Genomic DNA, 13,661 nt, shown 5'->3' on the forward strand with positions numbered 1-13,661 from the left:
CAGAGAGGTCTGTGTGGGGTATGATGGGGACCTGTGGAAGGGCTACGAAATCCAGCTGAATGAGTGCATAGCCTCCTGGAAGAGGGGACAGGAAAGGTCTCTAGAAGGAGGTGATGTCCTGAACTGAGTCCTAAAGGGTTAAGTTGTAAATGGGTGGATGGATGGCAAATCTGATTGAAGGCACAGTCTAAACAGAGGCATAGATATGAGAAAAAGGAAAGAACCAGAGTTTCAATGCAAACACCAGTCAGGCTGGAGTTGTTGGAATGGCAAGAGACAGGCCTCGGTCCCTAGGATACTCTGGAAAGGTGGAGGTGGAGGTGACCAGAGGGGTCTTGTTTGCTGCACTAAACAACCTCATCGTCTGGGAGTGAGTTGGTAATGTTTGTACTTAGAAAGAAATTGGCTTTTGGTAAGATTGGAATGGGGAAAGAATAAAGGCAGAGAGACAATTAAGGAGGCGATCGTTAGCTCAGGGGAGAGGTGAATTAGGGCAGTGGCTATAAGTCTCCAGAGGGAGAGGTGGGCTGGTGAGACCTGGGGAATAAGGTTTTCAGATCTTGACATCTCATCGAGTGATGGGTGAGGGACAGGAAGTGTCACGGATGACGTCCAAGTTTCTGGTTTGGGGCATTGCTAGAAAGGACTGAAAGCAAGGATCTAACAACAAAGCTCACGTAATACAGTGACCTGACATAGAGGAGCAGACTCGCTGAGCACCCCTCTCCAGTGCGCCACAGCTGTGCTGTGAGCACGTCTTGCTCCCACTGGTGAGGTCTTGGGCCACTGGGTCAGAATCCAGGATCTCCTGGGGAGTGTCCACTCCTTTCCCAATTCCATCCTGACCCCACTTCGCTATTCTGCAACCTAGAAAAAATTCAGACACTCTCAATATACTCCACTCAAAGGAAGGCAAAGAAGAGGAATGAGAAAGAGAAAATATTTAAATATAACAATTCCTTTTTTTTTTTTTTTGAGGAAGGTTGGCCCTGAGCTAACTACTGCCAATCCTCCTGTTTTTGCTGAGGAAGACTGGCCCTGAGCTAACATCCATGCCCATCTTCCTCTACTTTATATGTGGGATGCCTACCACAGCATGGCTTTTGCCAAGCGGTGCCATGTCCGCACCCGGGATCCGAACCAGCAAACCCTGGTCCACCGAAGCAAAACATGCGAACTTAACCGCTGCGCCACCGGGCCAACCTCAAATGCAACAATTCTTATTTTTTTAAATGGGGAAGGGTGAATATTCCATGTGGCTCCAGCCGTAAAAAAGGAAAAACAGATGGGGTCACAGTCATATGGCTATAGGCCATGTGGCTATGGCTTCTTTCCTCCACCTACCGAGAGCTGTTCTCCTACCTTCAGGCAGAATCTCATGGTTGGAGTTCTTGGTCCAGAGGGTTGACTCCGACCTTTATTCCTAAGGATTTTGAACCCTTAGTGGGACTCTGAGTAGAGCAGTAGTTTCTTCTGTACCCCTTTACTCAGGCCATGATGCCCCAGGTGTTCTCTCAGCTCCACCCATACTCTTCCTGGCCACCCCGAGGTGTGGTGACAATCCTAGGACCCCTGAGCCTCAAGATCAGTCATTGGCCCAACACCCTCCCCCCCTTTCCTGTCTGTTTTCCTAGTGCCAGAAGGAGCCTCAAATGGCTGAGGGTGATCTCAGCTTCCACTTCAAAGGAATTATTATTCTGCGCCCGGTGGCAGCATTCCCTCCTTGCGGCCCGAATCTTCACCTCAGCAAGGTCAGAGGATGAGAATGATCGTTCTGAGAGTGAGTGACTGATGTAAGCGGAGCCATCCATCCCCGCGTCTATCTCATAGATCTTTGAATTGTTTAGCCATGAAAGCAAAGCACTGTCTGTCGTTACTGGTTCGGTTCAGGGCACACCCAGCAGCCTTCGGACAGCACCTCATCTTTGCAACGTGGTGTCTCCCAGCTGGCACCAAAGCGGGCCAGTCCTTCACTCTCTAAAGCCACCAGCTTCCACATGATGGACACATGATGACAGCAAATCTTATGGACATTAGCCTCTTGTCTTACTTCTTTTTTTTAATTCAGTAGTTTCATTTTGAAATAATTTTAGATTTACGGAAGAGTTGCCAAGATAGTACAGAAAGTTCCCACATGCACTTCACCCAGCTTCCCCTAATGTTAACATCTTACATAAACATGGTACTTTTACTAAAACTGAGAAATTAACGTCTGCACAATACTATTAATTAAACTCCAGACTCTGTTTAGATTTCCCTGGCTTTTCCACCAATGTTGTCCTTCTGTTCGAGGGTCTGCCTTACACTTTGTGTCTTTCTTCTTTTTGCTTCTTGGTTGGAGATAGCATGGTCTGGGATACCACGGCCAGCTGGAAGACATCCCATAAGCGCATAGATGGGAGCGTTGGCAGAGTCATGGCAGGCAAGGAACAGAAATCCACTTCCTAAATAAGTGCCTATTCCAGTGAGGACAACTCTCTGTCCCCTCCGTTGACCTGCCACCAGAGAACTGGCTGGCTGCCTCGAGGTCTGTATGAGGGGCTCAGGGTCGGCACAGTTGCTGGCTCATTGGGCAGTGGTGGAGCTGCGCTGGGCCGGATGAAGGGCAGCCCATGCTCTCCCACATGCATAACCTCTATTCCTGCCTTGTTTCATGAGCCCTAGTCAGCCCAGTGGTCATCCCATCTACGGGGTTCTAAAGAACCTCTTCTGCAGGGGCTGGCCTTCTGGTAAACCTGCTCGTGACACTTGAATATTTTCAGTCTCTGGCTCATCCTAAGGAGACCAGCCACAGAGCCCTCCCCAGACCTTCTTGTCGTCAGTCCTTCAATTGTACTCTAAGACCTCGATCATCTGACCAGAACCTTAATTGCTTCCCAGGAGTCAGAGAGGAAGGACTTCCTTTCCCCCTGACTTTCGGGGCCATGCTGAGAAGGGCTGTTCGCAGAGAGAGGGGAATCACTGGGCTCCAGGCACTCAGGGGGATTAGGGACTGAACTGGGGAAGTGGAGGAAGAAGGGAGAGGAGGTGACGAATTCGAGGGATAATTAGGAAGTAAAATTTTCAGGGCTTAGAGATTGATCGAAGGTTGGCAGAAAGGCAAGGAAACTATCAAGGATGACCTCACGTTTCTATCTCGGATGACTGAGTGAACGGTGGTGTCACCAGCTGGAAAGCCCTCCCCAGTAGCAGATTCTAGATAATTCCCCCAGGCTCCCCCTCTGTCCCCTTGTGCCCTGCTGAGAATCACTGCTTGGTGGTAGCTGGTACTACAAAAGTAGGTGAGACTGCTTAAGACAGCTGCAAGGATCAAGACGAGAGGAGGCCAAAAATTGAACTTGGAGGGCCAGCCCTGTGGCCGAGTGGTTAAGTTCACGCACTCTGCTTCAGCAGCGCAGGGTTTTGCCCTTTCAGACCCTGGGTGCGGACCTAACACCTCTCATCGGGCCATGCTGAGGTGGTGTCCCACATGCCACAACTAGAAGGACCCACAACTAAAATATATAGCTATGTATTGGGGGGATTTGGGGAGAAGAAGGAAAAATTTTTAAAAAATAAAAAAAGAATTTGAGGGGCCGGCCCCATGGCCGAGTGGTTAAGTTTGCGTGCTCTGCTTCGGTGGCCCAGGGTTTCACCGGTTCGGATCCTGGGCGGGGACATGGCACCGCTCGTCAGGCCACGCTGAGGCAGCATCCCATATGCCACAGCTAGAAGGACCCACAACTAAAATATACAACTATATACTGGAGGGACTCGGGGAGAAAAAAGCAGAAAGAAAAAAAAGAAGAAAAAATGTATTACTAAAAAAAAAAAAATTGAACTTGGAGAACATCAGCATCTCTGGCTGGGGTAGAAGAAAAGAGCCGTGAAAAGAACTGAGAAGGGAGGGTCAGAAGTGTGAAGATGCCAAGCAAAGACTGGATAATTGAAATTCTGACGGTCCTGAGCAGTAAAACGAGGGCAAGGCAGGAAGAGAGGGGCAGTGCTCTCAACTCCTGATTTCACGGTCAGCTAACATCAAGCTGAGTCATTTTCAAGTTTCAATTCTGTATCACCTTCCTTCCACACTCCACATTCACCAGACACTCCCAGGATGGGATTCTCAGGAGGGCAACGGCTGACCGGTTGATCTGGCCTCAGCTCCTGGGGCTGGCAGCAGCTCGAAACCCTCCTAGTGGATCAGGCAGCCCAGTGCCCGGACCCCTGTGCCTTCTGGATCTCACGCCTGCAGCCTGGAGGGAGTGGAATGGGGATGGAGTCTTGTCTGCTTGGCATCTTGGTGCCTTAGGCAGAGGACAATTACCCAACCGTGACCTCTGGGCCTCTAGGAAAGTTAGAGCCCTCTGCCACCCCCCACCAATTCCCTACCTGAGCTTGAGGCCTGGGGACAAGACCAGCTTCACGGGTGTGTTGGACCCGTGCTGTCACACACAGCCTCCCGCTTAGAAGGGCCCTGTGCTTGGTTTAACACTCTGCTATCGCTGTCTTGAAATTCTTAACTTTTCAACAAGGGCTCTCATTCTCATTTTGCACTGGGCCTACATGTGTCCGGTCCTGAGGAGGGAGACAGAGGCCCGGGCCTGGTGAGGGAGGCAGGATGCTCATCCAGGAGCAGGGTTTAACGTGCGGTTCAAACTAGCACCCACAGCATCCTGGCCCCTGTCCTCCTCCACCATTTCTGAGGGTTAGAGGCTGGGGGAGAGGGGCAGCTCGGGGTAGTTTCCCAAGTCCCCTTGGTTCCTCTGACTTTCCCATTCTCTACCAGACCACGGAAATGAGTGACGTGGGTGACTCATCGTCTGCAGCAGCAGAGCGGAGGAAACAGAAACCAGGGAGGCCAGGAGAGGAGAGAGGGAAGCAAAGAAGAGCGGGAAGCTGCCTCTCCCCCGCCCACTTCCCCCATCGCGTCTAATCAGATGCGAATTCCTGCAGATTCTGCCTTCTCCATCTCTCACGCCCTCATCTGTTTGTCCCTCTGCTCCCTCTGCCGTGCGCTTAGTTAGGGACTCACCACCTCTCACTCCGGGATTCAACAGCCTCCCACAGAACTTCCCATCTACCTGGCCCCATCCAGCCGCCCCTCACTGCTAGTGTCTTCTCTGTGGCTCCCTTGCTTAAAATTCTTCTTGACTCTCTGCCCCCTGGAAGACCAAGTCATGACTTCTGGGTTTAGCACCAAGGCCCTTCCTATACCATAAGGGGCCCTGCTGACCTCAGGGGACCTCAGCTCTCCCACTGCTCACACTCCTGCCCCCAGGGCTCCAGTCAGCTTCTCTTAACTCCTCCCCTGGTTCCTGCCATGCTTGAGACATCTTAATCATGCTGCCCCTGCTATCCTACAGTCACAACCAGGTTTAAGCATCTTGTAAGCTTTCCCCGACTCTCTCCTTGGTGACTGAAGGAACAAGCCATTCAGAATGAGGTGGATCAGAACTCAAGTGGTGTGAAGGGAGTGGGGGAACAGTCCTCTCTCCTTTTCTCCCCCTAATTTCCTCTCTGGAGAAACCAATGTCACCTGGTTCTCATGGCACCTTTCAGAGGTGTTTTAGGCATATACAAGCCAACAATACACACAAACCTCCCTTTTTTACACAAATAGTAGCATGTACGTGTTGTTCTGTGCTTGGGTCTTAATTTCTTTTTTTTCCACATTCCCCAGGTGGATTTCACTTACCTTTGTGTCCAAGTATACGCCTGAGCCCAGTACTTTTCATTTTACATTCTATTTCAGTCTTTGATTGATCAGTCAAGATTTCAAGCTCCTTGGGGCCGGCCCCGTGGCCGAGTGGTTAAGTCCGCGCGCTCCGGGGCAGCGGCCCAGGGTTCAGATCCTGGGCGCGGAGATGGCACCGCTCGTCAGGCCACGTTGAGGCAGCGTCCCATTTGCCACAACTAGAAGGACCTGCAACTGTACCAGGGGGGATTTGGGGGAGATAAAGCAGGGAGAAAAAAAAAGATTGGCCACAGTTGTTAGCTCAGGTGCAAATCTTTAAAAAAAAAAAAATGATTTCAAGCTCCTTGAGGGAGAGGTCAAGTCTTTTATTTTTGTATCTCTAGCACCTAGAACCCAGTAAGTGCTCAACAAATGGGTGTTAAATGATGGTGTGTGTTCTCTAATTTACAGGCTTCCTGCGTGCCAGGCATTGTGACAAGTGTTGCACGTACGTTGCCTCGTGTACAAATGAATCAGCAAGGAAGATAATGAACGGACAACCCTGGGAATCTAGCGCAAGGGAGAGACCAGGCTAGGCACAGACCTGGCTTCCCTGGTGGTCTTGGCACTCTGCCCTCTGCTGGTGACTCTGGTTAGGGACAACATACAGCAGGTGCTAGCTTCTGGAAAATGCCCTCCTCTGGGGACCCTTCATGGGAATAAAACTATTGGAAAGGGTTCCTCAGACTGTTGGTGAGGAGGAGAGAGACGTTCTCCCCTGAGCTACTGGGGATGGAAAGAGAAGGAAATGTGGAGGGGGTCTCAGAGAAGCTGGAGCTAGGAGAGGAAGCACGGGGGGATGGTAGTGAGCTCATAAGTGTTTTACTAACTGTGGGTGAGAACCATTCGTGAGTTATGGAATCAATTTAATAGATTGTGACCAACTTTTACTTTATTTATTTATTTATTTTTTTGAGGAATATTAGCCCTGAGCTAACATCTGCTGCCAATCCTCCTCTTTTTTGCTGGGGAAGACTGGCCCTGAGCTAACATCCATGCCCATCTTCCTTTACTTTATATGTGGGACACCTGCCACAGCATGGCTTGGTAAACAGTGTGTAGATTTGTACCCAGGATCCGAACAGTCGAATGCCGGGCAGCTAAAGCGGAACGTGTGAACTTAACCACTGTGCCACTGGGCTGGCCCCTGAGACCAACTTTTAAAAAATACAGAATATCAGATACACATACTTTTACATGTGGTGTCAATGCAAATAATCCGTAATCAATCTATAAATCAAAATTGGGGTGAGTTTATTAAGAAGTAGGTTTGAGGACTATAGCCCTGGGCCTTCCTTCTCCAAGGAAAGAAGGGCGCCAAAGAAGTGGGGTGTACAGAGTGGTTAAGTACCATCTTGGAACAAAGAGTGTACATCACATATGATAGGAATGTCCCTTTTCACAATTGTCACAAGATGCTTAGCTGGCACAGCAGGTTGGTGGTCAGCAGGTCAATGGTCACAAGGTGAGCACAGCAGGTCGGTAATTAATCCTTAGTTCCCAGGAAGAGATGCTTATTAAGGAAATGCCGATGGGCGGAGGTGCGGGGAAGGGAGAGTTACATCCCTATCTTTCAGGGCGTCATTTTTGTCTGTGGGACATAGTAAACGTTTAAAGCACATGTACAATGCCTGCTCAACGGGCCACATCAGGCCCTTTTGGAAAAACAAGGTCAAGCCAAATTAGTTTTAAACCAAATGGCTTCTTCATATACTCCAGTATATCCTATTGCTTTTCATTTATTTTTCAGCAGTAAAGGTGAATATTGTTTCTTAAACGTTTGTTTCAGTTTTGCGTATATGTGTACTGGTTTGTGATGTAAAACAGACATCTTACTGAGGGTCTTGGTGCAAACGGACAAACACAAACAAAAAACGATGAAAGCCATTGAAGAAATGGTGAGAAAGGTCCTGGTGAGTATAGGTCCTGAGTGAGCTCGAGGGTTCACAGCAGAACCAAACCTCAGAGCAGAAGGCAAGGCAACTTTTCTATTACAGAGCCCAATCTCCACCTCAGTGTGGAAATCTTCCTACAGCCCCAAGTGACAAAGACCTTTAACTCCCCCCCTCCCCCAGGAGACCTCCACGCATCAGAAACTCAGAATTTCTCAAGCCTGTTCTGTTGACGGACACTCAAATAGAAAGTTCTTCCTATTTTCCCCTCTAACTTCCAGCCACAAGTTCTCATTCTCTGCCTCTGTTGCAACCCTGTGAGTTTTGTGTTCCTCCCCATGTAAATATGTTCTGGGGCCGGCCCAGTGGCACAGGGGTTAAGTGCACACGTTCCGCTTCGGCGGCCTGGGGTTTGCCGGTTCGGATCCCGGGTGCACACTGGGCACCACTTGGCACACCATGCTGTGGTGGGCGTCCCACATATAAAGTAGAGGAAGATGGGCACGGATGTGAGCTCAGGGCCAGTCTTGCTCAGCAAAAAGAGGAAGATTGGCAGGAGTTAGCTCAGGGCTAATCGTCCTCCAAAAAAATAAATAAATAAACTTGTGTTCTTTCCTCAAGAATCTGAGCTTCCGTAATCTTCACTATTCTGATTGTCTGTCTAGCAGTTACCATTATTGAGCCTATCGTGGATCAGATGCAAAGAAAAGGACATTTTGCTTGTTATATTACTAATTCTCACAACACTGCCATGCAAAAGACATCATTGTTGTCCTTTTATAGATAAGGCTCAGAATATTTTTAATTTTTCCAGCTTTATTGAGATATAATTGACTATAACATTGTATATGTTTAAGGTGTACAACATAGTGATTTGATATACAGTATATATTTTGAAATGGTTACAGTAAGTTTAGTTAACACATCCATCATCTCACATTGTTACAATTTCAGAACATTTAAATGCTTATGCATCCAGCCAGTTAGTAGCAGAATGAAATTTTTGGATGTCTTTGTGTGATGCCTAGAATTGAATCTGATCCTCCAAATGTGGTTCAGCTGACTCAGAGTAAAGGATCTTCATCCTGACTCCCTCTCTTTGGACAAACTTTGTTTTTTTGGTGAAGAAAATTGGCCCTGAGCTAACATCTGTTGCCAATCTTCCTCTTTTTGCTTGAGAAAGATTGTTGCTGAGCGTGGCTTGAGGAGCAGTGTGCGTGTCTGCACCCAGAATTCGAACCCGAGAACCCTGTGCTGTGGAACTGTAGCATAAACCCAACCACTGCACCACCGGGTGGCCCCTGGACAAACTTTTGATCTCAAATTCCTCACTTTTTCAGTTGAGAAAATATACATTCAGAATAGTAAATACGTCATAATATGGTTTTTTTAAATTGCAGTAACATTGGTTTGTAAATTTCAGGCGTACATCATTCTATTTTGATTCCTGTGTAGATTACATCCTCGTCACCACTCAAAGACCAATTACCATCCATCACCACACACGTGTGCCTGATCACCCCTTTTGCCCTCCTCCCTCTGCTTCCCCTCTGGTAACCACCAATCCAATCTCCATCTCTATGTGATTGTTGTTGTTTTTATCTTCTCCTTATGAGTGAGATCATAATAATCATAGTATTTGACTTTCTCCCTCTGACTTATTTCGCTTAACATAATACTCTCAAGGCCCATCCATGTTGTCACAAATGACCGGATTTCATCATTTCTTATGGCTAAATAGTATTTCATTGTGTATATATACCACATCTTCTTTATCCATCCTTCTTGGGCACTTACGTTGCTTCCAAGTCTTGGCTACTGTGAATAATGCTGCAATGAACATAGGGGTGCATGTATCTTTACGCATTCGTGTTTTCATGTTCTTTGGATAAATACCCAGCAGTGGAATAGCTGGATCGTATGGTAGATCTATTCTTAATTTTTTGAGGAATCTCCATACTGTTTCCCATGGTGGCTGCACCAGTTTGCACTCCCACCAGCAGCCTGTGAGAGTTCCCTTCTCTCCACATCCTCCCCAACACTTGCTGTTTCCTGTCTAGTTAATTATAGCCATTCTGACTGGAGTGAGGTGATGGCTCATTGTGGTTTTGATTTGCATTTCCCTGATAGTTAATGATGTTGAACATCCTTTCATGTGCCTGTTGGCCATCTGTATATCTTCTTCGGAGAAATGTCTGTTCAGATCTTTTTTTTTTTAGATTGGCACCTGAGCTAACAACATTGCCAATCTTTTTTTTTTTCTGCTTTTTCTCCCAAATCGCCCCAGTATATAGTTGTATATTTTATTTAGTTGTGAGTCCTTCTAGTTGTGGCATGTGGGATGCTGCCTCCACATGACCTGATGAGTGGTGCCATGTCTGCGCCCAGGATCTGAACTGGCAAAACCCTGGGCTGCCAAAGCAGAGCGTGCAAACTTAACCGCTTGGCCGTGGGCTGGCCCCTGTTCAGATCTTTTGCCCATTTTTTAATTGTTTTTTTTTTTGCCTTTTTCTCCCAAAGCCCCCCAGTACATTGTTGTGTACTTTTTTAGTTGTGGGTCCTTCTAGTTGTGGCATGTGGGACGCTGCCTCAGCCTGGCTTGATGAGCAGTGCCATGTCCACATCCAGGATTCAAACTGGCAAAACCCTGGGCCGCCGAAGCAGAGTGTGTGAACTTAACCACTTGGCCATGGGGCCAGCCCCATAATTGGGTTGTTGGTTTTTTTGTTGTTGAGATATATGAGTTCTTTATGTATCTTGGATATTAACCCCTTATTGGATATATGGTTTGCAAATATCTTCTCCCAATTGTTAGGTTGTCTTTTCATTTTGTTGTTGGTTTCCTTTGCTGTGCAGAAGCTTTTTAGTTTGATGTAGTCCCATTTGTTTATTTTTTCTATTGTTTCCCTTGCCCTGTCAGACATGGTACTTGAAGATATGCTGCTAAGACCAAGTCAAAGAGCATACTGCCTATGTTTTCCTCTAGAAGTTTCATGGTTTCAGGTCTTACATTCAAATCTTTAATCCATTTTGAGTTAATTTTTGTGCATGGTGTGAGATAAAATGGTCTATTTTCATTCTTTTGCATGTGGCTGTCCAGTTTTCCCGACAGCATTTGTTGAAGAGACTTTCCTTTCTCCATTGAATATTCTTGGCTCCCTTGTCGAATATTAGCTGTCCATAGATGTGTGGGTTTATTTCTGGGCTCTCGATTCTGTTCCATTGATCTGTGTGTCCGTTTTTGTGCCAGTACCATGCTGGTTTGGTTACTATAGCTTTGCAGTATATTTTGAAATCAGGGAGCATGATACCTCCAGCTTTGTTCTTTTTATCATGGTTCCTTTCACTGTTCAGGGTCTTTTGTTGTTCCATATAAATTTTAGGATTCTTTGTTCTGTTTCTGTGAAAATGTTGTTGGAACTTCGATAGGGATTGCATTGAATCTGTAAATTGCTTTAGGAAGTATAGACATTTAACTATGTTAATTCTTCCAATTCAAGAGTACAGAATATCTTTCCATTTCTTTGTGTGTTCTTCAATTTCTTTCAACAATGTTTTATAGTTTTCAGTGTACAGATCTTTCACCTCTTTGGTTAAGTTTATTCCTAGGTATTTTATTCTTTTTGTTGCAATTGTAAATGAGATTGTATTCTTTTTATTTTATTTATTTTTTATTTTTTAGGAATATTAGCCCTGAGCTAACTGCTGCCAATCCTCCTCTTTTTGCTGAAGAAGACTGGCCCTGGGCTAACATCCATGCCCATCTTCCTCTACTTTATATGTGGGACACCTGCCACAGCATGGTGTGCCAAGCAGTGCCATGTCCGCACCCGGGATCCTAACCAGTGAACCCCAGGCCACCAAAGCAGAACATGTGCACTTAACTGCTGTGCCACTGTGCCGGCCCCTGGGATTGTATTCTTAATTTCTCTTTCTGCTACTTCGTTGTTAGTATATAGAAATGCAACTGATTTTTGTATGTTGATTTTGTATCCTGCAACTTTACAGTATTCATTTATTATTTCTAAAAGTTTTTTGGTGGATTCTTTAGGGTTTTCTGTATATAAAATCATGTCTCTGCAAAAAGTGCCAGTTTCACTTCTTCCTTTTCAATTTGGATCCTTTTATTTCTTTTTCTTGCCTGATTGCTCTGGCTAGGACTTCCAATACTATGTTAAATAAGAGTGGTAAAAGTGGGCATCCTTGTCTAGTTCCTGTTCTTAGAGGGATAGCTTTCAGTTTTTCTCCATTGAGAATGATATTAGCTGTGGGTTTGTCACATATGCCCTTTATTATGTTGAAGTACTTTCCTTCTATACCCATTTTTTTCAGAGTTTTTATCATAAATGGATGCTGTATCTTGTCAAATGCTTTCTGTGCATCTATTGAGATGATCATTTGATTTTTATTCTTCAATTTGTTAATGTGGTGTATCACGTTGACTGATTTGCGGGTGTTGAACCATCCCTGCATTCCTGGAATAAATCCCACTTGATCATATTGTATGGTCTTCTTAATGTATTGTATTTGATTTACTAGCATTTTGTTGAGGACTTTTGCATCGAAGTTCATCAGTGATATTGGCCTGTAATTTTCTTTTTCTGTGTTGTCCTTGTCTGGTTTTGGTAGCAAGGTAATGTTGGCTTCGTAGAATGGGTTAGGAAGCTTCTCCTCCTCTTCAGTTTTTTGGAAAAGTTTGAGAAAAATAGGTATTAAGTCTTCTTTGAATGTTTGGTAGAATTCACCAGGGAAGCTGTCTGGTCCTGGACTTTTATTTTTGGGGGGGTTTTTGATTCCTGTTTCGATCTCCTTGATGGGGATCGGTCTATTCAAATTCTCTATTTCTTCTTGATTCAGTTTTGGAAGGTAGTATGATTTTAAGAATTTATCCATTTCTTCTAGGTTATCCAGTTTGTTGGCATATAGCTTTTTGTAGTATTCTCTTATAATCTTGTATTTCTGAGATGTCTGTTGTAATTTTTCCTCTTTCATTTCTGATTTTATTCATTTGAGCCTTCTCTGTTTTTCTTGGTGAGTCTAGCTTAAGATTTGTCAATTTTGTCTATCTTTTGAAAGAATCAGCTCTTGGTTTCATTGATTTTTTCTATTGTTTTTAAATCTCTGTTTCATTTATTTCTACTCTGATTTTTATTATTTCCGTCCTTCTACTGATTTTGGCTCTATTTATTTTTCTTTTCCAGTTCCTTTAGGTGCACTGTTAGTTTGTTTATTTGATATTTTTCTTGTTTGTTGAGGTAGGCCTGTATTGCTATAAACTTCCCTCTTAGAACCACTGTTGCTCTATCCCATAAGTTTTGGCACATTGTATTTTCATTTTTATTTGTCTCCAGTTATTTTTTTATTTCTCCTTTGATTTCTTCATTGACCCAATCATTGTTCAATAGCATTTTGTTTAATCTCCACGTATTTGTGGCTTTTCTGATTTTCTTCCTGTAGTTGATTTATAATTTCATACCTTTGTGGTCAGAAAAGATGCCTAGTATTAGTTCAATCTTCTTAAATTTATTGAGACTTGTTTTGTGGCCCAATATGTGATCAATCCTGAAGAATCTTCCATGTGCATTTGAAAAAGAATGTGTATTTTATGGTGTTTGGGTGGAATGTGCTGTATATATCTACTAAGTCCATCTGGTGTAATATGCCATTTAAGACCAATGTTTCCTTACTGATCTTCTGTTTGGATGATCTATCTATTGGTGAAAGTGGAGTGTTAAAGTCCCCTACTATTATTGTGTTACTATCTATTTCTCCTTTTATGTCTGTTAATAATTGCTTTATATATTTAGGTGCTCCTACGTTGGGTGCATAGATATTTACAAGTGTTGTATCCTCTTGTTGGATTGTTCCCTTTATCATTATGTAGAGCCCTTCTTTATCTCTTGTTAGAGTTTTTGTTTTAAAGTCTATTTTGTCTGATATAAGTATTGTTCCCCCAGCTTTCTTTTTATTGCCATTTGCATGGAATATCTTTTTTTTTAAAGGTTTTTTTTTTTATTTTTTCCTTTTTCTCCCTAAAGCCCCCTGATACATAGTTG

Source organism: Equus asinus, chromosome 13, assembly GCF_041296235.1.
Source record: "Equus asinus isolate D_3611 breed Donkey chromosome 13, EquAss-T2T_v2, whole genome shotgun sequence".
In the NCBI taxonomy this organism is placed as follows: domain Eukaryota; kingdom Metazoa; phylum Chordata; class Mammalia; order Perissodactyla; family Equidae; genus Equus; species Equus asinus.